The 25,349-nt window shown below is 37.7% G+C and overlaps 1 protein-coding gene and 1 pseudogene across 1 annotated transcript in view; both read right to left on the bottom strand.

Moving 5' to 3' along the window:
- The window catches only part of STXBP5L (syntaxin binding protein 5L), a 412,846-nt gene that overhangs the window by 132,400 nt on the left and 255,097 nt on the right, over positions 1 to 25,349 (bottom strand). The window lies entirely within an intron of this gene.
- LOC128567893 (nucleophosmin-like) lies at positions 10,393 to 11,268 on the bottom strand (annotated as a pseudogene).

Raw genomic sequence — 25,349 nt, 5'->3', positions numbered from 1 at the left:
AGTAGAGTCCCTCAGCAACAGAATGGAGCAAGCAGAAGAAAGGATCTCTGACATCAAAGATAAAGCCTTTGAACGCTCCCAAATTCTCAAAGAGGAAGAGAAATGGAGAGCAAAAATGGATCTTTCTCTCAGAGAGCTATGGGATAATTCAAAGAAGGCTAATATCCGAATAATTGGAATTCCTGAAACTGATGAAGTGGCCTCCCTGGGCACAGAGGCCCTTCTGCATGAAATTATGAAAGAGAATTTTCCAGACATGCCTAGAGATTCTGAAATTCAGATAGCGGACAGCTTCAGAACCCCAGCACGACTCAACCCCAATAAGATATCCCCCAGGCATATCATAATCAATTTCACTAAAGTTAATATGAAGGAGAAAATTCTCAAAGCTGCCAGGAGAAAGAAAACCATTAACTACAAAGGTAAGAATATTAGAATAACTGCAGATCTCTCTGCTGAAACTTTTCAAGCCAGAAGAGGGGGGTCATCAACTTTTAATCTCCTAAAGCAAAATAACTGTCAACCCTGGATCTTGTATCCAGCTAAACTGAGTTTCATTTATGATGGAGAAATTAAACAATTTAATGACATTCATATGTTGAAGAAATTTGCCATAACCAAACCAGCTCTTCAGGATTTTCTCAGACCTATCCTCCATAATGACCAACTCAATCCTATACCACAAAAGTAAACTCACTCAGAAACTTTGGATCAAACTCCAACTTCTACACTGGTGAAAGGATTAAAAATGTCCACTGGACTTTTGAAAAACTCGATACCCAAAATCTCACCAGACTTATCAATATTCTCCATTAATGTGAGCGGCTTAAACTGCCCTCTAAAGAGGCATAGGTTAGCTGACTGGATACAAAAACTCAGGCCAGATATTTGTTGCATACAGAGTCACATCTTAACTTAAAAGACAAATACAGACTCAGGGTGAAAGGATGGTCATCCATATTTCAGGCAAATGGTAATCAGAAAAAAGCAGGCGTTGCAATTTTATTTGCAGATGCAATAGGCTTTAAATCAACAAAAGCAAGGAAGGATAAGAATGGTAACTTCATATTTGTTAAGGGTAATACTCAATATGATGAGATTTCAATTATTAATATCTGTGCACCAAATCAGAATGCACCTCAATTTATAAGAGAAACTCTAACAGACATGAGCAACTTGATTTCCTCCAGCTCCATAATCGTCGGAGATTTCAACACTCCTTTGGCAGTGTTGGATCGATCCTCCAATAAGAAGCTGAGCAAAGAAATTTTAGATTTAAACCTAAACATCCAAAATTTGGATCTAGCAGACATCTATAGAACATTTCATCCCAACAAAACTGAATACACATACTTCTCATCAGCCCACGGAACTTACTCCAAAATTGATCACATCTTAGGTCACAAGTCTAACCTCAGTAAATTTAAAGGAATAGAAATTATTCCTTGCATCTTCTTGGACCACCATGGAATAAAACCTGAGCTGAGCAACAACAGGAGTCTGCATACTCATACTAACTCATGGAAGTTAAATAACCTTATGCTGAATGATAGCTGGGTCAGAGATGAGATTAAGAAGGAAATTGCCAAATGTTTGCAACAAAACGACAATGAAGAAGTGAGTTATCAGAACCTCTGAGATACCGCAAAGGCAGTCCTAAGAGGGAAATTTATAGCACTGCAAGCCTTTCTCAAGAGAACGGAAAGAGAGGAAGTTTACAACTTAATGGGACATCTCAAGCAACTGGAAAAGGAAGAACATTCCAACCCAAAACCCAGTAGAAGAAAGAAATAACCAAAATTAGAGCAGAATTAAATGATATTGAAAACAAAAGAATTATACAAAAGATCAATAAATCAAAAAGTTGGTTTTTTGAAAAGGTCAATAATATAGATAAACCTTTGCCCAACCTAATTAGGAAAAAAAGAGTAAAATCTCTAATCTCATCAATCACAAACAACAAAGACGAAATAACAATAGACTCCTCAGAAATTCAAAAACTCTTTAATGAATATTACAAGAAACTTTATTCTCAGAAATATGAAAATATGAAGGATTTTGACCGATACTTGGAAAAAGGTCACCTTCCAAGACTTAGCCAGAATCAAGTGGAAATGTTGAACAGGCCCATATCAAGTTCTGGAATAGCATCAACTATACAAAACCTCCCTAAAAAGAAAAGCCCGGGACCAGATTGTTTCACATCAGAATTCTACCAAACCTTAAAAGAGGAATTAGTACCTGTATTACTCAACCTGTTTCAAAAGGTAGAAAAAGAAGAAAGACTACCCAACATGTTCTATGAAGCAAACATCACCCTGATCCCCAAACCAGGAAAAGACCCAACAAGAAAACAAAATTATAGAACAATATCACTAATGAATATAGATGCAAAAATATTCAACAAGATCCTAACAAACAGAATCCAGCAATACATCGAACAAATTGCGCATCAGGACCAACTTAGTTTTATCTCATGGTCTCAAGGCTGGTTCAATATATGTAAATCTATAAGTATAATTCAGCATATAAACAAATTAAAAAACAAAGATTATATGATTCTCTCAATTGATGCAGAAAAAACTTTTGATAATATCCAGCATCCCTTCATGATCAGAACACTTAAGGAAATTGTTATACAAGGAACATTTCTTAAACTGATAGAGTCCATCTACAGTAAATCCACAGCCAATATAATATTGAATGGAGTTAAAATGAAATCATTTCTACTCAGATCAGGAACCAGACAAGGCTGCCCATTTTCTCCACTGCTCTTTAACATTGTAATGGAAGTTTTAGCCACCGCAATTAATGAAGAAAAGGTGATCAAGACTATCCATATAGGGTTAGAAGAGATCAAACTTTCACTCTTCGCAGATGATATGATTGTATATCTGGAAAACACCAGGGATTCTACTACAAAACTCTTAGAAGTGATCAAGGAATACAGCAGCATCTCAGGTTACAAAATCAACATTCATAAATCTGTAGCCTTTATATATACCAACATAAGCAAGTTGAAAAAACAGTTAAGGACTTTATCCCATTCACAGTAGTGCCAAAGAAGATGAAATATTTGGGAGTTTATCTAACAAAGGACGTGAAAGATCTCTATAAAAAGAACTATGAAACTCTAAGAAGAGAAATAGATGAAAATGTTAACAAATGGAAAAACATACCATGCTCATGGCTGGGAAGAACCAACATTGTTAACATGTCCATACTACCCAAAGCGATATATTATTTTAACGCAATCCCTATTAAAGTTCCACTGTCATACTTTAAAGATCTTGAAAAAATAATAGTTCGTTTTATATGGAATCAGAAAAAACCTTGAATAGCCAAGACATTACTCAGAAATAAAAACAAAGCAGGAGGAATCATGCTACCAGACCTCAGACTATACTACAAATCGATAGTGATCAAAACAGCATGGTACTGGCACAAAAACAGAGAAGTAGATGTCTGGAACAGAATAGAGAACCAAGAGATGAATCCAGCTACTTACCGTTATTTAATCTTTGACAAGCCAATTAAAAACATTCAGTAGGGAAAAGAATCCCTATTTAACAAATGGTGCTGGGTGAAATGGCTGGACCCTGCAGAAGACTGAAACTGGACCCACACCTTTCACCATTAACTAAGATAGACTTTCACTGGATTAAAGATTTAAACTTAAGACACGAAACTATAAAAATACTAGAGGAGAGTGCAGGGAAAACCCTTGAAGAAATCGGTCTGGGCAAGTATTTTATGAGGAGGACCCCCTGGGCAATTGAAGCAGCCTCAAAAATTCACTACTGGGACCTGATCAAACTAAAAAGCTTCTGCACAGCCAAGAACATAGTAAGTAAAGCAAGCAAACAGCCCTCAGAATGGGAGAAGATATTTGCAGGTTATGTCTCTGACAAAGGTTTAATAACCAGAATCCATAGAGAACTCAAACATATAAGCAAGAAAAGAATAAGTGATCCCATCGCAGGCTGGGCAAGGGACTTGAAGAGAAACTTCTGTGAAGAAGACAGGCACCTGGCCTACAGACATATGAAAAAATGCTCATAATCTTTAATCATCAGAGAAATGCAAATCAAAACTACTTTGAGATATCATCTAACTCCAGTAAGATTAGCCTATATCACAAAATCCCAAGACCAGAGATTTTGGCGTGGATGTGAGAAAAGGGAACACTTCTACACTGGTGGTGGGAATACAAATTAATACACTTTTTTTTGGAAAGATGTTTGGAGAACACTTAGAGTTCTAAAAATAGATCTGCCATTCAATCCTATAATTTCTCTACTAGGCATATACCCAGAAGACCAAAAGTCACATCATAACAAAGATATTTGTACCAGAATGTTTATTGCAGCCCTATTCATAATTGCTAAGTCATGGATAAAGCCCAAGTGCCCATCGATCCACGAACGGATTAATAAATTGTGGTATATGTACACCATGGAATATTATGCAGCCTTAAGAAAGATGGAGACTTTACCTCTTTCATGTTTACGTGGATGTAGCTGGAACATATTCTTCTTAGTAAAGTATCTCAAGAACGGAAGAAAAAGTATCTAATGTACTCAGCCCTACTATGAAACTAATTTATGGCTTTCACATGAAAGCTGTAACTCAGTTACAACCTAAGAATAGGTGGATGGAGGAAAGGGAGTGGAGGGAGAGGGGAGGTGGGCAGAGGGATGGTGATTGGTGGGATTACACCTGCGGTGCATCTTACAAGGGTATATGTGAAACTTAGTAAATGTGGAATGTAAATGTCTTAGCACAATAACTAAGAAAACGCCAGGAAGGCTATGTTAACCAGTGTGATGAAAATGTGTCAAACAGTCTATGAAACCAGGGTATGGTGCCCCATGATCACATTAATGTACACAGCTATGGTTTAATAAAAAATAATAATAATAAAATAAAAAAAAATAAAAACTGGAATTCTTTCCTCAGAGAGAACCCATTTGTGTGCCTTGGCATTCTCCTGCCAGGCATAATACTGAACATATATTCTACCTGCAATTCTGTTCTCCCAGCACTCCCCTCCATTCCCACCCCCGAGGTCTGGAAGCCTATCTCCCACAGAGTCCAGGCTCTTGAGCAATTTCGTGAGAGGTCTGGGCAAGGCATGGGCTGCTACAATTCTGTGCTGAATCAGCAGCATCAGCGTAAAGCAGGGACTGTGGAGTGAGGGAGCCAAGCAGCAGAGGGAGAAATGGTGCCCCACAGCAGAGTGCAGCAGAGGTGGCGGCACAGGTGGGAACAATAGGGCTCACACCCCTGGTGGTATTTTGGAGAAACACTTCCCATCTCTCTCAGCAACCAGAGGGAGCCAGGCCTCTACCCTGGAGGCAGCCCGGGTGGAGAAGATTTAATATGGAAACACAGGCCCCATGAGCAAAGGGTATGCCTGAGGTGATTCCTGCCCAGGCGGGGCTCGGAGGGGACTGAGATTAGAATACGCATGCAAAGAGGCGGCATACACCTACGGCAGGGCTTAGTCAGAATTGCTGCTTTTGTGAGCCCAAGATGTGCCTGGTCCCCAGTGAAGCACAGCCAGGACAAGAGGGCATGTGGCAGCAGTATCAGCCCCGGGTGGGGCAGGAACTGAGAGCCCTTTGTGAAATCTAATCATGCCTGCCTCAACAAAGAGTGCAACAGAGACAGAGATGCCAGCTCAATGAGAATTTGCATGGCAGTGGTGGCACAGAGCAGGGCTGAGTCGCACTCAAAATGTGCCTGGCCCACGGTGAAACACAGCCAGGACAGAAACGCAAATTCCACAAGAATATAAGTGGCAGCAGTATCAGCCCAGGGCAGGGCTAGAATTGAGTGACATGACCCAGCTTCTATTGAGCATCTGAGGTAGGCAGGCTTTAGCTCCCCTGGCCGGCTGGTGGCACAGTATGGCAGCCCAACTAAGGAGACACTGATCTACGTGTGACTCTGGCAGGTGCAAACCCTGGCACATTTGCTCATTGGAGGGAACTGGGCCACAGCCCCACAGGGTTACCAGTGACTGGGTGTCACAGAAGTGCAAGGTGGGGGGAGGAGGCATCAACCTCCCCGGACTAACTCATTTTCTGGGTGGGCCTTTCTGACTCCACAGAGCACTGGAGTTAGTCACACTTGAGCTACAAATAGACCCCTGCCTTTTAGTTGCTGGAGATCTGTTGAGTGTTGGTGCTGACTCGGACAATTGGTTTAGAACTCTTGACCTGAGCCAATCACCCAAGGATCCTCCAAGGTGGTACCCTGGTTGTGTTGTACTGGAAAGGTTTGATTTTCCTCTTCCAGTTGTTGCCTATGGGAGCTGGGGTGTCTTAGTTGCTGGTATTTCTCCACAGCTGAGACTTCAACCCAGAGCTACTGATTAACTAGGCTTGGACAGAGACCAGCTGAAAACAAGACAGAGACACTTAGCCCCACCACACCAAAAAGGTCCCCAGTGTCTCAGGCCATACTACTGTACTGGTCCTTTGCAAAACCATAGGGGAAAACCTGCAGTCACCAGTCCCAGCTCTCTGGCAAAGGTCTGGTTAATCACTACTCCAGAAGTCCCCAATCCAATTTCCCCTTTCTTGCTCATCTAGCCAAATGGTGAAAATTAATCATGGGGTGGAATCAGCAGGAAAACTCCGGCAACATGAATAATCAGAGTAGATCAACTCCCTCAGGAAATGACAACGTGGACACACCAGAAGATCCCATTCATAAACAAATGGCTGAGATGTCAGAAATCGTGTTTAGAATTTGGATGGTAAATAAGATTAATAGAATGAAAGTAAAGTTGGAACTATAAATTCTAGGAATAATTCAAAAGTTGTCTCAAGAATTCAATGAATTCAAAGACAAAATCACCAAAGATTTTGACACATTGAGAACAGAATTTGTAGCCCTCCAAGATATGAGAAAAACAGTAGAATCCCTCAGTAACAGAATAGAGCAGGCAGAAGAAAGGTTTTCTGACATTGAACACGAACAATCCCAAATGCTCAAACAGGAACACAAGTGCAAAAATGGATCATTCTTTCAGAGAGCTGTGGGACAATTCCAGAAAAGCAAACATTTACCTTGTAGGAATTCCTGAAGGTGACCAGGTTGTTTTGAAAGGTCCAGATGTTCTACTCCAAGAGATAATCAAGGAGAACTCCCCAAATATGGCAAGAGATTTTGAAATTCAGATAGCAGGCAGTTTCAGAACACCAGCATGACTCAACCCAAACAAAGTATCTCCCAGACACATTGTAATTAATTTCACCAAAGTTAATATGAAGGAGAAAATTCTGCAAGTGGCCCGATGTAAGAAAACCATAAGCCTCAAGGGGAAGAGTATTAGAATGACTGCAGATCTCTCTGCTGAAACTTTTCAAGCCAGAAGAGGAGGCCAATGACCTTCAACCTCTTAAAACAAAACAACTTTCAACCCAGGATCCTGTATCCAGCTAAACAGAGTTTCATTTATGATGGAGAAATTAAATACTTTAATGACATGCACATGTTGAAGAAATTTACCATAACTAAACAAACTCTCAAGCATATTCTCAGACCCATCCTCCACAATGACCAGCACAATGCTCTACTACCAAAATAAACTCACTCAGAAACTTTTGATCAAATCCCAACTTCCTCAATGGTGAAAGGATTAAAAATGTCCACTGGATTCTTGAAACACTTGACACTCAAAATACTACCAGGCTTATCAATACTCTCAATTAATGTGAATGACTTAAATTGCCCTCTAAAGAGGTACATTAGGCTCTGGATATTAAAACTCAGGCCAGATTTCTGCTGCATACAAGAATCTCATCTTATCTTAAAAGATAAATATAGACTCAGGGTGAAGGGATGGTCATCTATAATTCAGTCAAATGGAAATCAGAAAAAAGCAGATGTCACAATTTTATTCACGGATACAATAGGCTTTAAACCAACAAAAGTAAGGAAAGATAAGGAGGGTCACTTTATATTTGTCAAGGGCAACACTCAGCATGAGGAAATTTCAATCATTAACCTTTATGCGCCCAACCAGAATGCACCTCAATTTACAAGAGAGACTCTAACAGACATGAGCAACTTGATTTCCTTAAGAACCATAAAAGTCAGAGATTTTTAACATCCTTTGGCAGTATTGGACAGATCCTCCAATAAGAAGCTAATCAAAGAAGTTTTAGACTTAAAATTAACCATTCAACAATTGGATTTAACAGATATCTACAGACTATTTCATCCTAACAAAACTAAATATACATTCTTCCCATCAGCCCATGGAACATCCTCCAAAATTGATCACATCTTATGTCACAAGTCTAATCACAGCAAATTTAAAAGAATAGAAATTATTCCTTGCATCTTCTCAGACCATCATGGAATAAAAGTTGAACTCAGTAACAACAGGAATCTGCATATTCACACTAAGTCATGGAAACTAAATATCGTTATGCTGAATAAGGGGTCATAGACAAGATTAAGAAGGAAATTACCAAAGTTTTGGAACAAAACAATAATGAAGACACGAATTATCAGAACCAATGGGATACTGCAAAGGCAGTCCGAAGAGAGAAATTTATAGTGTTGCAAGCCTTCCTCAAGAGAATAGAAAGAGAGGAAGTCAACAACTTAAAGGGACATCTCAAGGAACTGGAAAGGGAAGAACATTCCAATCCCAAATCCAGAAGAAGAAAAGAAATAACCAAAATTAGAGCAGAATTAAGTGAAATTCAAAACAAAAGGATTATACAAAAGATCAATAAATCAAAAAGTTGTTTGTTTTTTATTAAAATACTGAGTTTATTTCACATGTATATTTTTGTCTCCCCACCATTTCCATGTCTGACACTACTACTACTATGCCCTATACTTAAAAACAAGTGAAGGGTGGAGTTCCATCTTTAAAAACTAAACAGGCATTTTGGACAACACATTCTTGGCAATGGAACCTGGACAACATTTATCAAACGCGGTAGGTAAAGTTCTCACTCTGCATTATAAAAAGGACAGCCACATATCAACTGTTACAGAAATGAAGTAAGATAGTAAGATGGAAAATTATTTTTTCTATGATATTTTCTTTTTTTTTATTAAATCATAACTGTATACATTGATATGATCATAGGGCATCATACACTTGCTTCATAGACCATTTGACACATTTTCATCACAATGGTTAACATAGCCTTCCTGGCATTATCTCAGTTACTGTGCCAAAACATTTACATTCTACATTTACCAAGTTTCGCAAATACCCCTGTAAGATACACCACAGGTATGATCCCACCGATCCCCCTCCCTCTAGCCACCACCCCCCTCCCTCCCCTCCCTTTCCCACTTCCCCCTATTGTTAGGTTGTAACTGGGTTATAGCTTTCATGTGAGAGCCCCAAATTAGTTTCATAGTAGGGGTGAGTACATTGGGTACTTTTTCTTCCATTCTTGAGATACTTTACTAAGAAGAATATGTTCCAGCTCCATCCATGTAAACATGAAAGAGGTAAAGTCTCCATCTTTCTTTAAGGCTGCATAATATTCCATGGTGTACATATACCACAATTTATTAATCCATTCGTGGATCGATGGGCACTTGGGCTTTTTCCATGATTTAGCAATTATTAATTGGGCTGCAATAAACATTCTGGTACAAATATCTTTGTTATTTTGTGATTTTTGGTCTTCTGGGTATATGCCCAGCAGAGGAATTACAGGATTGAATGGCAGATCTATTTTTAGATCTCTGAGTGTTCTCCATATCTCTTTCCAAAAGGAATGTATTAATTTGCATTCCCACCAGCAGTGCAGAAGTGTTCCCTTTTCTCCACATCCACACCAACATCTCTGGTCTTGAGATTTTGTGATATAGGCTAGTCTCACTGGAGTTAGATGATATCTCAAAGTAGTTTTGATTTGCATTTCTCTGATGATTGAAGATGATGAGCATTTTTTCATATGTCTGAAGGCCGTGCGCCTGTCTCCTTGCCCAGCCTGTGATGGGATCCTTTGTTTTTTTCTTGCTGATGCGTTTGAGTTCTCTGTGGATTCTGGTTATTAAACCTTTGTCAGAGATATACCCTGCAAATATCTTCTCCCATTCTGAGGGCTGTTTGCTTGCTTTACTTACTGTGTTCTTGGCTGTGCAGAAGCTTTTTAGTTTGATCAAGTCCCAGTGGTGTATTTTTGAAGCTGCTTCAATTGCCCGGAGGGTTCTCCTCATAAAATACTCGCCCAGACCAATTTCTTCAAGGGTTTTCCCTGCACTCTCCTCTAGTATTTTTATAGTTTCATGTCTTAAGTTTAAATCTTTAATCCAATGAGAGTCTATCTTAGTTAATGGTGAAAGGTATGGGTCCAATAGACATGCCTAAAGATGGAAAATTTTAACAAACTGTTGAAACTATTTTCTCAAAGAGACTTCCTCCACTGCAAGAGATCTTGAATAGCCTCCTGGTGAGTCATCTGGAAGAAATTCTTCACATAATTGATGAACTTGGCTTCCACTTTGGGAAGAGACCCACCTTTTTCTATACTTGCTTGCATTTTTGCCTTAATGTCTTCTACAGAACTAGGTCCTTTTGGTGTTTTAGGAGTTTTTTCCTGTTTTTTGAAGGATTCTTGACCTTTTGATCTCAGTGTTGATGGTTTTGAATCCTTTCCATTCTGATTTGATTTTTGTGCATTTTTGGCTGGAGTGTCTCACACAGATTTCTTCACTGGAGCTTTTTCTTCAGTTTCCTTATCATCAAAATCATCATCTTCATCATCATCTTCTTTATCATCTTCATCTTCATCAGCAGCAAGTTTTACTTTTTTTCTGTGGAACTTTGCTTCCACTTCCAGGGGCAGATTGCTTTCCAGACATACTTAACAGTTTCACATCCTCCTCCTCTTCATCTTCTGACTCTGCATCTTCTTCCATAGCTACTAAGTTCTGCCCACTAATATGCACAGGCCCTGAACCACACTTCAACTGTAAGACCACGGGTGTTGTTATTTCAATGCTCCCAAGAGAAACCATCGGCTGTACAGACATTTTCAAAGTTGCCAGTGTTACTTTAATTGGACTGCCTTCATAATTCATTGCCTCTGCTTCAACAATGTGCAACTCATCCTTTGCACCAGCCCCTAAACTGACCATTCTTAAAGATAACTGGTGCTCATTTTCATCATTATTCACCTTAAAGTGATAATCTTTGCCAGCCTTTAGTTCACAACTGAAAAGATAGTTCTGAGGCCTCAAGGAGCTCATGTTCATGTCCATCGAATCTTCCATGAGGTGGTAGCACACACTTAGGTGGGGGAGAAGGCCGATGAAGATAAATGAATACTGCTCCAAGGAAAAGCTGCGCAGGACGGAATCACTCCAGGGGTGAAAAGTTGGTTTTTGAAAAGGTCAATAAAATAGATAAACCTTTGGCTAATCTAACCAGAAATAAAAGGGTAAAATCTCTAATTTCATCAATCAGAAATGACAAAGATGAAATAACAACAGAGTCCTCAGAAATTCAAAAAATACTTTATGAATGTTTCAAAAAAATTCTATTCTCAGAAAATGAAAATCTCAAGGAAACAGACCAGTACTTGGAAGCACGCCACCTTCCTAGCCTTAGCCGGAAAGAAGTGGAAATGTTGAACAGGCGTATATCAAGTTCTGAAATAGCATAAACTATATGAAATCTCCCTATAAAGAAAAGTCCGGGACCAGATGGCTTCACATCAGAATTCTACCAAACATTTAAAGAGAAACTAATAGCTATATTACTTAATCTTTTCCAAAACATAGAAAAAGAGGGACTACTTCCCAACACATTAAAAAATCCCCAACAAGAAAAGAAAAAAATCCCAACACATTCAAAATCCCCAGCAAGAAAAGAAAATTATAGACCAATATGTCTAATGAATATTGATGCAAAAATATTCAATAAGATCCAAGCAAGCAGAATCAAGCAACACATCAAAAAAATGTTATACACCAGGTCCAAGTGGGTTTTATCCCAGGGTCTCAAGACTGGTTCAATATACGTAAATCCATAAGTATAACACATCACATTAACAAAATAAAAAAGAAAGACTATATGATTGTCTCAATTGATACAGAAAAAGCTTTTGACAATATCCAGCATCTTTTCATGATCAGAACACTTAAGAAAATAGGTATAGAAAGGACATTTCTTAAACTGATAAAGGCCATCTACAGCAAACCCACAGCCAATATTATATTGAATGCAGTAAAACTGAAATTATTTCTACTCAGATCAGGAACCAGGCAAGGTTGCCCACTGTCTCCACTGCTTTTTAACATTGTAATGGAAGTCTTAGCCATGCAATTAGGCAAGAGAAGGCATCCAAGGGGATCCATATCAGGTCAGAGCAGATCAAACTTTTCACTTTTCACAGACAATATGATTGTATACCTGGAAAACCCCAGGGATTCAACTACAAAACTCTTAGAAGTGATCAAGGAATACAGCAGCATCTCAGGATACAAAATCAATACTCACAAATCAGTAGCATTTATATATACCAACAATAGTCAAGCTGAAAAAACAGTCATGGGCTCTATTCCTTTTACAGTAGTGCCAAAGAAGATGAAATATCTAGGAGTATACCTATCAAAGAACGTGAAAGATCTCTCTAAAGAGAACTATGAAACTGAGAAAAGAAATAGCTGAAGATGTTAACAAATGGAAAAACATACCATGCTCATGGCTGGGAAGAATCAACATTGTTAAAATGTCCATACTACCCAAGGCAATCTACAGATTTAATGCAATTCCTATTAAAGCACCTCTGTCATACTTTAAAGATCTGGAAAAATTAGTACTTCGTTTTATATGGAAACAGAAAAAACCTCTAGTAACCACGACATTACTCAGAAATACAAACAAATGAGGAGGAATCACGCTACCAGACTTCAGACTATACTATAAATCTATAGTGATCAAAACAGCATGGTACTGGCACAAAAATAGAGAGGTAGATGTATGGAACGGAATTGAGAACCAAGAGATGAACCCAGACACTTATCATGTGATCTTTGATAAGCCTATGAAAAATATAAATTGGGGGAAATGTTCCCTATTTAACAAATGGTACTGGGTGAACTGGCTGGCGACTTGCAGAAGACTGAAAGTGGACCCACACCTTTCATCTCTGACAAAAATTGACTCTCACTGGATAAAAGACTTAAATTTAAGATATGAAACTATAAAGATTCTTGTAGAGAGTGCAGGGGAAACACTTGAAGAAATTGGCCTGAGAGAACACCTTATGAGAAGGACCCCCAGGCAATTGAAGCTATACCAAAAATACATTACTGGGATCTGATCAAACTGTAAAGCTTCAGTATAGCCAGGAACACAGTAAGTAAAGCAAGTAGACAGTTCTCAGAATGGGAGAAGATATTTGCAGGTTATGTTTCTGACAAAAGCTTGATAACCACAATACACAGAGAACTCAAACTTATCAATAAGAAAAGAACAAGTGATCTGATTTCATTGTGGGCAAGAGACTTGAACAAAAGCTTCTCTGAAGAAAACAGGCACATGGTCTACAGACACATAAAAAAATGCTCATCATCTTTAATCATCAATAAAATTCAAATCAAAACCACTTTGAGATATCATCTAACTCCAGTAAGAGTAGCCCACATAACAAAATCCCAAAACTACAGATGTTGGCGTGGATGTGGAGAAAAGGGAACACTTCTGCAGTGCCAGTGGGAATGCAAGCTAATACATTCCTTTTGGAAAGAAGTTTGGAGGACACTCAGGGATCTAAAAGCAGAACTGTCATTTGATCCTGCAATTCCTCTTCTAGGTATATATTCAAAAGACCAAAAATCACATTGCCACAAAGACATTTGCATCCGATTGTTCATTGCAGCTCAATTCATAATAGTCAAGTCATGGAAGAAGCCCAAGTACCCATCGACGCATGAATGGATTAATAAATTGTGGTAGATGCATACCATGGAATACTATACAGCCTTAAAAAAAGAGGGAGACTTTACCTCTTTTATGTTTACATGGATGGAGCTGCAAAATATTCTTCTTGGTAAAGTATCTCAAGAATGGAAGAAAAAGTATGCAATGTACTCAATACTTTAATGAAACCAATTTATAATTACTCACACTTTCTTATGAAAGATAGATCACAACTATAGCCCAGATGAAGGAGAGAAGTAGAGGAGAAGGAAGGTTCAATAGAGGGACGGTAAACAGTAGGACCACACCTATGGAGCATATCGTATGGGTACAAGTCAAATCTACCAAGTATAGAACTTATCTTAACACAATAATTAAGTAAATGAGGTGAAGGCTATATTAATTAGTTTGATGTAACCATTTCAAATTGTATTTTAAAAAATCAACACATTGTACCCCACAAAAGCATAAATGTATTCATCTATGTGTTTATGACTTAATAAAAGGAAAAAAATAAAATTAAAATGTTGTATAAACAGTTTCTTGGTTTTTTTATTATATATTTTGATGATTCACTGCATGTAAATTCATAGAAACTGTTTAATATATATATATATATATATATTTGCAGTTTTTGGCTGGGGCTGGGTTTGAACCTACCACCTCGGTATACAGGGCCAGTGCCCTATTCCTTTGAGCCACAGGCACCACCCGAAACTGTTTAGTTTTTTAAATGGCTTTACAATATTTGCGTGTACTCTAATTTATTTACCCTAAAATTTTGTTGATGAACAATTAGGCTACTTCTAGTCTTCTGCTTTTATAAATAATGCTACAATAGATAGGCTTTAAAAGTTACTTGTATTCAAATATTGAGTATATTTATGGAATAAATTCATATGAAGTAAAATTTCTCACTTATTTGAAAAAAAAAGTTTTTCTTTGTATTGTTTTTTTCTTCAAGTATTTCATACCTAAATTAAACTGTACATAAGTATACATTCTAGTGAGCCATAACAAAGTGAACAACTACATTTAACTGTCACTGAGTAAAAAACCAGAATGTTACCAGTAGCTGTCTTATGCCTCTCCCAATGCTCCTCTCTCTTCCTCCCAGATCTCATATATTGCAACAGAAATCAGTCTTTACTGTTTTGAACTTTATGCAAATGATTTCCCATGTTATGTATTAATGCATTTGGGGTTTTTCTCATATGTTTTTATAAGTAAATATAATTTGTTTTCACTGCTGTAGAATTTAATGAATATAGTACAATTTATTTATTTAGTCTGCTCTAACAAATATTTATTTCTAGTTTAGAACTATTATAATACTGACATTGCAAAAAATGCTACTATTCTATGGTGAATATTTATTTGCATTTCTGTTGGGTATTCACCTAGAAATAAAACTTTTGCATTGTAGGGTACTCTTACACATATAAATGTAAAATGGAGTAGATAAGGCTGATAATTTTATAAAGTAGATATACCATTGTACACTTGTAGCAGCATAATATGGGAATTGGTGCTACCTATTGTCTTTGGCAACACTACTAACAGTACTGATGTGTGTGTACTTTATTATTTTTTATTTATTTAATCATTTGGATATCCTCTTTTATGACGTTTGTTCATATTTTTCTGCATTTTTTTCTATTGAGTTGTATTTTTCTTGTTAATGATTCTTAAGACTTCTTTTAAACTCTTGATACAAATACATTGTCAGATACATACAATCTAGATATCTCTTCTCTGTCTTATTGTTTTGCTTTCTTAATAGTATCTTTTTTCAAGAAGTTCTTAGTGTTTTATGGTTACTACATCTGGAGTACTATGGCAGAAATCACTCTTTAACTGGTGTTATGAAGATATTCTCTTTGAATATCTTTGTGTATACTGGGAAGAATCAAATTTCATTTTTCTACATTATTAATTGATTTTGTAACATTTATTGGAGAGAAAATAGCCTATCATTTTCCCTATTGCTTTGCAGAGCTAACTTGACTATATATGCTTAGATCTATTTTTGGGCTCTTATTCTGTCCATTGGTCTATTTACTTACCTATATTATGTCAATAAAACATTGTCATGATTAATAGAGCCTTATTTAATGTCTTAATTTATCTAACAGAGTAAGTCAACTCTGTTTTTCTTCAATACTACTCTAATGCATTGTGACCCTTTGCATTTCTCTATAAATTTTAAAACCAGTTTTCAATTTCTGAGGGGAAAAAATATGCTGAAATTTAGATTAGGACCATAATGAATTTATAGATCTATGTGTGAACCACTGACATCATTGCATTATTGAATTTTCTAGCCCATTATTTAGATTTCTTTTTTTGAGACAGAGTCTCAAGCTGTCGCCCTGGGTAGAGTGCTGTGGCGTCACAGCTTACAGCAACCTTAAACTCTTAGGCTTAAGTCATTCTCCTGCCTCAGACACCTAGTCCCAAGTAGCTGGGACTACAGGCACCCACCACAATGCCCGGCTATTTTTGTTGTTGTTGTTGTTGTTGTAGGTGTCGTTGTTGTTTGGCAGGCCTGGGCTGGATTCTAACCTGCCAGCTCCAGTGTATGTGGCTAGCACCCCATCCACTGAGCTATAGGCACTGAGCCCATTATTTAGATTCTTTGATTTATCTTAAGTTTATCTTAAGTAAGTTTTGAGGTCTTGAAAATCTTTTGTTGGACTTACTCTTCCATCTTTTAAAAAATTCTATTATAAAGGAGATAATTATTTTATACAATTTTATATTCTAACTATTTTTAGTTATAGAAAAATATAATTTATTTTTACATTGACTTTGTCAGTGATCTTGTTAAACTTACCTAATTACTAACAATTTATCTGCTGAGTGTTTGGATGTTTTGTTCATATAACCGTGACTTTTCCCCCCATTTCCTTCTTACCTAATCCATATATTTTAAAATTTTCTTCCAGCATTGCCTCAGTTAGGCCCTTCTGTACATTATATTCCCATAATTAATATAATGAGTTTGCTGAAACTCAAACCCCAAGTATTAAACAGTAGGTACTGATGGGGATTCATTGAGGGTACAAGAAACCAGGTTACACTGATTGCATTTGTTAGGTAGAGTCCCTCTGATAATTGTGTCTTGCCCCAAAAAGGTATGGCACACACCAAGATCCCACCTCCTCCCTCCTTCCCTCTTTTTGCTTTTCCTTCCCCCCCACTCTCTCTCTCTGCTCTCCCCTTCTCCCACCTCCCACCATGTACTAGATCATTAATTGTCCTCATATAAAAATTCATTCATCCTCATAGGATTCATGCTTCTCCATTCTTGTGATGCTTTACTAAGAATAATGTGTTCCACTTCCATCCAGGTTATACAAAGGATGTGAAGTCTCCATCTTTTTTAATGACTGAATAGTATTCCATGGTATACATATACCACAGCTTGTTAATCCATTCCTAGTTGATGGGCATTTAGGCTGTTTCTACATTTTGGCAATTATAAATTGAGCTGAAATAAATAGTCTAGTGCAAGTGTCTTTATGATAGAAAGATTTTTTTTTTTTTCTTTTTGGGTAGATGCCCAGTAATGGGATTCCAGGATCAAATGGGAGGTCTGGCTTGAGTTCTTTGAGGGTTCTTCATACTTCCTGCCAAAAAGGTTGTACTAGTTTGCAGTCCCACCAGCAGTGTATGTGTTGCTTTATCTCCACATCCACACCAGCATCTGCAGTTTTGAGATTTTGTGATGTGGGCCATTCTCACTGGGGTTAGATGGTATCTTAGGGTGGTTTTGATTTGCATTTCTCTAATAGATAGGGACGATAAGCATTTTTCATATGTTTGCCAGCCATTTGTCTGTCTTCTTTAGAGAAGGTTCTATTCATCTCTCTTGCCCATTGATATATGGGATTGTTGGCTTTTTTCATGTGAATTAATTTGAGCTCTCTATAGATCCCAGTTATCAAGCTTTTGTCTGATTCAAAATATGCAAATATCCTTTCTCTTTGTGTAAGTTGTCTACTTCTTTGGTTGTTGTCTCCTTAGCTGTACAGAAGCTTTTCAGTTTAATTAAGTTCATTTGTTTATTTTTGTTGTTATTGCAATTGCTATGGAAGTCTTCTTCATAAAATCTTTTCCCAGGCTGATATCTTCAAGTGTTTTTTCTATGCTTTCTTATTTATTTATTTTTTATTTAGAGACAGAGTCTCACTTTGTCGCCCTTGGTAGAGTGCTGTGGCATCACAGCTCACAGCAACCTTCAGCTCTTGGGCTTAGGCGATCTCTTGCCTCAGCCTCCCGAGTAGCTGAGACTACAGGCATTTGCCACAACACCTGGCTATTTTTTTATTGCAGTTTGGCCATGGCTGGGTTTGAACCCGACACCCTCAGTATATGGGGCCAGCACCCTACACATTAAGCCATAGGCGCTGCCCTGCCTATTTTTTTATTGCAGTATGGGCAGGGCTGGGATCAAACCCACCACCCTCAGTATATGGCATCGGTGCCCTACTCACTGAGCCATAGGTACTGCCCTTTCCTATGCTTTCTTTGAGAATTTTTATCCTGCCTTAAATTTAGGTCTTTTATCCATCTTGAATCAATTTCTGTGAGTGGAGAAAGGTGCAGGTCCAGTTTCAGTCTTTTACAAGTGGATATTCAGTTCTCCCAGCACCATTTATTGAATAGGGATTCTTTCTCCCAGTGTATGTTCTTTCTGGTTTATCGAAGATTAGGTGGCTATTCAGATGTTAGTTTCATTTCCTGGTTTTCTATTCGATTCCAAATGTCTATGTTTCTATTTTTATGCCAGTACAATGCTGTTTTGACGACCTTGTAGTACAGCCTAAAGTCTGGTATGCTGATGCCCCCAGCATTGTTTTTATTACTAAGAACTGCCTTCACTATACGGGTTTTTTTTGGGTTCCATACAAAACAAAGAATTATTTTTTCCAAGTCTTGAAAGTATGATGTTGGTATTTTAATAGGGATGGCATTGAATTTGTAGATTGCTTTGGGAAGTATAGACACTTTAACAATGTTGATTCTTCCCAGCCATGAGCATGGTATGTTTTTCCATTTGTTAATATCCTCTGGTATTTATTTTCTTAGGGTTTCATAATTTTCTTTGTAGAGGTCCTTCACCTCTTTTGTTAGGTATATTCCTAGGTATTTCATTTTCTTTGAAGCTATGGTGAAGGGAGTTGGGTCCTTAATTAGCCTCTCATCTTGACTGTTATTGCCGTATACAAAGGCAACTGACTTGTGGACATTGATTTTATATCCTGAGATATTACTGTCTCAGTAAGAGACAGAGTTTGACCTACTCTGTTCCCATTTGGATGTCCTTTATTTCCTTCTCTTGCCTAATTGTACTAGCTAGAACTTCTAGCACTATGTTGAATAGTAATGGCAACAGAGGATAACCTTGTCTGGTTCCAGTTCTAAGTGGAAAAGCTTTCAATTTTACTCCATTCAGTAAAATATTAACTGTGGGTTTGTCCTAGATAGCCTCAATCAGTTTCAGAAATGTGCTACCTATGCCTATACTCTTCAGTGTTCTAATTACAAAAAGATGCTGGATTTTTTTGGATGCTTTTTCTGCCTCTATTGAGAGGATCATATGGTCTTTGTTTTGCTTCTGTTGATACGGAGAATAATATTTATGGATGTGCATATGTTAAACCAGCCTTGCATCCCTGGGATGAAACCTACTTTATCATGATGTATGACTTTTTTGATAAGCTGTAATCTATTGGCTAGGATTTTGTTAAGAATTTTTGCATCTATATTCATTAGTGAAATTGGTCTGAAGTTGTCTTTTTTAGATGGGTGTTTTCCTGGTTTGGGTATCAGGGTGATGTTTGTTTTGTAGAACATGTTAGGGGAAGATTTCTTCATCCTCAATTTTTTGGAATAATTTCTGCAGTATGGGAATAAGCTCTTCTTTGAAGGTTTGATAGAATTCTGGTGTGAAGCCATCCAGACGAGGGCATTTTTTTACTGGAGAGTTATTATTTTTTCTTTAATCTCGGTGCTTGAAATTGGTCTGTTCAGGAGCTCTATTTCTTCCTGGGTAAGTCTAGGGAGAGGGTGTGATTCCAAATATTGATCCATTTCCTTCACATTGTCAAATTGCTAAGCATAGAGTTTTTCATAGTATTCAGAGCTAATCTGTGGTATCTCTTTGGTTGTCTGTTGGTATTTCTTGTTTATCATTTCTGATTGAGGTTACTAGAGATTTTACTTTTTTATTTCTAGTTAGCTTGGCAAAAGGTTTATCTATTTTTTTTTTTTTTTCACAAAACCAACTCCTTGTTTCATTAATTTTTTGAATGATTCTTTTGTTTTCAATTTCATTAATCTCTGATTTAATTTTGGATATTTCTTTTCTTCTGCTGGGTTTAGGCTTAGAATGTTCTTCTTTTTTCAATTCCATCAGATGGCTTGGGGGTTTGATGATACACTCTCTTTCTGTTTTTTTGGATGTAGGCATCTAAAACGATAAATTTTCCTCTCCAAACTGCTTTTGCTGTATTCCACAGGTTTTGGTATCTGTGTCTTCCTTATTTTTATGGTCAAGGAAATTAATGATTTCCTCTTTTATTTCTTCCTGCACTCAATTGTCATTCAGCATAAGGTTGTTTAATTCCCAATGCCTTTGGATGAGATTGAACGTTTTTGTTGGAGTTGAGTTCCACCTTTAATGCCTTGTGGTTTGAGAGGATATAAAGTAAAATTTCAATTCTTTTGATTCTGTTGAGGTTGTTTTGTGTCCTAGTATATGATCAATTTTGGAGAATGTTCCATGGGCCGATGAGGAGAATGTATATTCTTTAATTTGGGGATAGAGTGTTCTATATGCATCTATCAAGCACAGTTTTTCTGGGGTCTCATTTAAGTCCCTTGTATCTTTGTTTAATTTCTGTTTAGAGGATCTGTCCAGCTTTGTAAGAGGAGTGTTAAGGTCCCCTGTTATTATGATGTTATAGGATATCATATTGCTCAGACTGAGTAAGGTCTGTTTCAAGAATCTGGGAGCATTTAATTTGGGTGCATAAATATTTAGAATTGAAATGTCTTCTAGTTGTATTTTTCCCTTGACCAATATGAAGTGACCATTTTTGTCTTTTTTTACTTTTGTTGCTTTAAATCCACATGTATCTAAAAATAAGATTGCAACCTCTTTTCTTCTGAATTCCATTTGCCTGAAAAATTGTCTTCCAATCCTTAACTCTGAGTTTTAATTTGTCTTTTCACGTGAGGTGTGTTTCATGCAGACAGCAGATGGATGGCTTGTGTTTTTAATCCAATCAGCCAATCTATGCCTCTTCCGTGGGGAAATCAAGCTATTAACATTTATTGAGATAATTGGTAAGTGTGGTAGTATTATATTCATGTTATTTTATGAGAGTCCATTGCTTAGTTTTATCTTTTGCCTCAGTGTGGAAGTTAGGTTTTGTCCTTTAATTGCTGAGTTTTTACTTTGCTGCTGATCTATTGTGATGGTCAGTGTGTAGAACAGGTTTAAGTATTTTCTACAGAGCTGGTCTTGTTGTGGTAAATTTCCTCAATGTTTGTATATCAGTAAATGATTTTATTTCTCCATCAATTTTAAAGCTTAGCTTAGCAGGATATAGAATTCTGGGCTAGAAATTGTTCTGTTTAAGTAGAATAAAGGTAGATGACCATTGTCCTCTGGCTTGAAAAGTTTCATTAGAGAAGTCTGCAGTCACCCTGATGGATTTGCCCCTGTAGGTCAATTGGCACTTACTCCTGGCAGTGCAAAATCTTTGTCTTTACTTTGGACAGGCTCATCACAGAGTGTCTTGAAGAAGCTCTATCTGAGCTGAGCGACCTGGGGTCCAATATCCCTCTGAAAGGAGTGTATCAGAATCTTTGGTGATATTTGGGAAATTTTCATTTATAATATTCTCTAGTATGGCTTCCATTCCTCTGGGGCATTCTTCTTCCCTTTCTGGGATACCTATAACTTGTATATTTGAATGCTTCATAAAGTCCCATAGCTCTGTCAGTGAACATTCTGCTTTCTCTCTCTTTTTTTCTACCTCTTTAACTATCTGAGTTATCTCAAGAGCTTTGTTCTCTACCTCTGAGATTCTTTCTTCTGCATGGTCTAATCTGCTGTTGATACTTTATATAGCATCTTTAAGTTCTCTAATTCACTGTTTCAATTCCTTCAGCTCTGCTATATCCTTTATATATTCTTCGTATTGTTCATCTCTTATTTGATTCTGTTTTTGTATTTCTGTTTGGTTATTTTCCACTTTCTCAGCAATTTCCTTTATTGATTTTGTTTTCATCATCTCTATTTTAAATTCCCCTTCTGTCATTTCTAACATTTCTTTATAGGTGGAATCCTCTGCAGTAGCTACCTCATGGTTATTTGGGGGGGAGGGGTGCTCTGAACTGGTTTTTCATGTTGCCAGGATTTTTCTGCTGATTCTTCCCCATAAGTGTTTTCTCTTATCTGTTTCCTTGCTCTAATTTTCCTTTCACTTCCTCTTGCTCTTTAAGTTACCGTGCCTCTGGCCTAAGGTTTTGATGAGTCCTTTTTGTACAGGACTAAAAGGATGAGAAGATTAAAGAGCAAGAAGGAAAAAAAGATTAAAAAAAAAAGAAAGAAAAAAGAGAAAGGAAAGAGGGTGAGTAAAAAGGAATATTGACAAAAAGAAGAGAGTCACAGAAAGAGGAAGTTAAGACTAATAAAGTTGTACAGCACAGTACTTTGACCCACACCTTAAAAACCCCCAACCTCTGGGGGTGCTGCATTGGGTGGTTCCCTTGAGGTCAGCAGCTCTTTGCCAGTCTGAGCAGATATGGTACCCTACCTCCACCAAATAGAGAGGAAAGACAAAAATACTATAAATCAAACTAAAACATTAAATAGAAAACCTTAAGGGATAAAATTGGGGGGAAAACCAAATAATAGGGGCAGAAACAATAGCAAAAATGAAGCTCTTATTAAAGAAGGCAACAATGGAAAATTATATTTAAACTAGTAAAACAAAGAAAGAAAGAAAATTAAAAAAAAGAAAAATCTAGGAGAAAAATGTTGAAATAAAAAAAGAAAAAAACCCAAAGCAGTAAATATATCTTACTGATTACTGTCTGGGCAACAGGTGATCTTCTGGAGTATGAGATGCTAATCACAATGTTGATACACCTGTATGAGATGGAGACTGAAGGCCTCTGCTGACTTCTTTGCCCTCAAACCCCACAGGGTTGAGAGCCTGAATCTCCTCAGCCCACTTAAAAGACACTTTAAACCATAAACCTTGGCTAAGCAGAAGCTTTCCCAAGAATGTACTTGTCACTGGGATCTCTCCTAAGTAGCTGCCCACTTATCTGGTGCACCAAAATTGGCCTCACTCTATGTCCCTGAGGGCCAAGGCTGCAAGGCAGCCCTCCCACTGCCAAACACTGAAAGCTCCCCTCTTCCCTGGAGTCTCAGTCCCAGCTTTTGGCGCTGCTCACAGTCACTAGATCACTCGCCCAAGCCGGCGCCTCACTTTGCAACCCTAAGGGCAGAGCCTGCATGAGCAATTCTCCCACAATGGCTGTGCGTGTGGCCCACAGCCAAACAATGTTAGGTCCATTCTGGTCCAGCTGCTTAGTCCCAGATGCTAGACAATGCTTAAAGTCACCTGCACCCTTGCCCAAGTTCTCCCAAGGTAATTCAACTGAGTACCCAAGTCCAAAAAAACAAAACAACCCACAGGGAAAGCCTATCTGTAATCTCACTGCTGTTGTAGGTATGGCTGCAGCAGCCACGGCCTCAGACCAAATGAACACAATTGCTTGCCACTTCTCCACTTCTTTTGTCCTCTTCTTGGGGGCCAGAAGTCTCTTGCTGTCTCCCTGAGTTCCTAAAGGGACATTTATGGACAAACCAGAGATGCCTGGAGTCTTCTCTCCCCAATCTCACTGCTCCCAGTTGTAAAGAAGCTGTTGTTTAGCCGCTATCTTGCTCCCTCCCTGATATTAGTTTTTTTACAAAAGAGCCCTGAGGAGTTTGTTTGCCCCTTCTACAATGTGAGGATGCAGCCAGAAGGTACCATCTTTGAAACAGAGACCAAAGTCTCACCAGTAATCGAATATGCTAGCACTTTGATCTTGGGATGTCCCAACTTCCAGAAGTGTGAGCAATAAATTTCTGTTTTTTACAACTTACACAGTCTAAGGTATCTTGTTATAGAAGATCAATGGACTAAGACAATTCTCTTATTTTTAATCTCAAAAGTAAAACTTCTGGTATTTCACGATAGAGTATGATATTTGCTGTAATTTATCAGATTAAGAAAATTTTCTAGGCCGGGCAAAGTGGCTTACGCCTGTAATCCCAAGCATTTGGGCAGCCAAGGCACTGGATTGTCTGAGCTCACAGGTTTAAGACCAGCTTGAGCCAGAGTGAGACCTCGTCTCTAAAAATAGGCATTGTGGTGGGCACCTGTAGTCCCTGCTCCTTGGGAGGCTGAGGCAAAAGAATTGCTTAAGCCCAGGAGTTTGAGGTTACTGTGAGCTGTGATGCTACAGCACTCTACTGGGAGCAACAAAGTGAAACTCTATCTCAAAAACAATTTTTTTTCTTCTTGTTATAGTTGTTAAAAATTATAGTTGTTATAGTTCCTTTAAAAATCATAGATCAATGCTAAATTTTATCAAATGCTCTTGCTTTATGCATTCATGGCAGCTCTGATTTTTCTACTTTATCCTGTTCATGTGGTAAATTATACTGCTTCACTTAAATGTTAAACGAAGTTTTGCATTCCTACTGTAAACCAAATTTGGTTATGTTATCCTTTTTAGTTGCTAGAGTTATTTATGTATTGGTTGGGACTTTTTCATCTGTTATAAGTGATATGGAATTATAATTTTCTCTTTTTGTAGTGGTCTTTTCCAGTTTTTGCATCAAGTTATATTGGCCTCATAATGAGATGTACATGACTTTATCTTTCATAAATCCTGGGAAAATTTTTATGTACTATTGCATGATTTATTTCTTTAAAACTTGGTGGAATTTAATTAAAAAAAAAAAAAAACTTGGTGGAATTTACTCCAGTAGCCACATCAACTGGGATTTTATTTTTTGGGCAAGTAAATCTCTCTAGGACAGCGGTTTTCAACCTGTGGGTTGTGACCCCTTTGTAATAATGAAAATACATCCTGCATATCAGACATTTAGATTACAATTCACGAAGTAGCAAAATTATAGTTATGAAGTAGCAATGAAAATAATTTTATGTTTGAGGGTCACCACAACATGAGGAACTGTATTAAAGGTTTGCAGCATAGGAAGGTTGAGAACCACTGCTCTAGGAGATGGGTGTCCGAGATGTTTTCCTCATAGAATTATAGGTTCTTCAGAGACTCTGTGGTGAGTGTCACCTCCACTGTTGCCTTACACGGGATGTGTAAGGCAATG

This window comes from Nycticebus coucang, chromosome 16 (genome assembly GCF_027406575.1).
Source record: "Nycticebus coucang isolate mNycCou1 chromosome 16, mNycCou1.pri, whole genome shotgun sequence".
NCBI lineage: Eukaryota > Metazoa > Chordata > Mammalia > Primates > Lorisidae > Nycticebus > Nycticebus coucang.
This window is presented reverse-complemented; position numbering and strand designations above follow the sequence as displayed.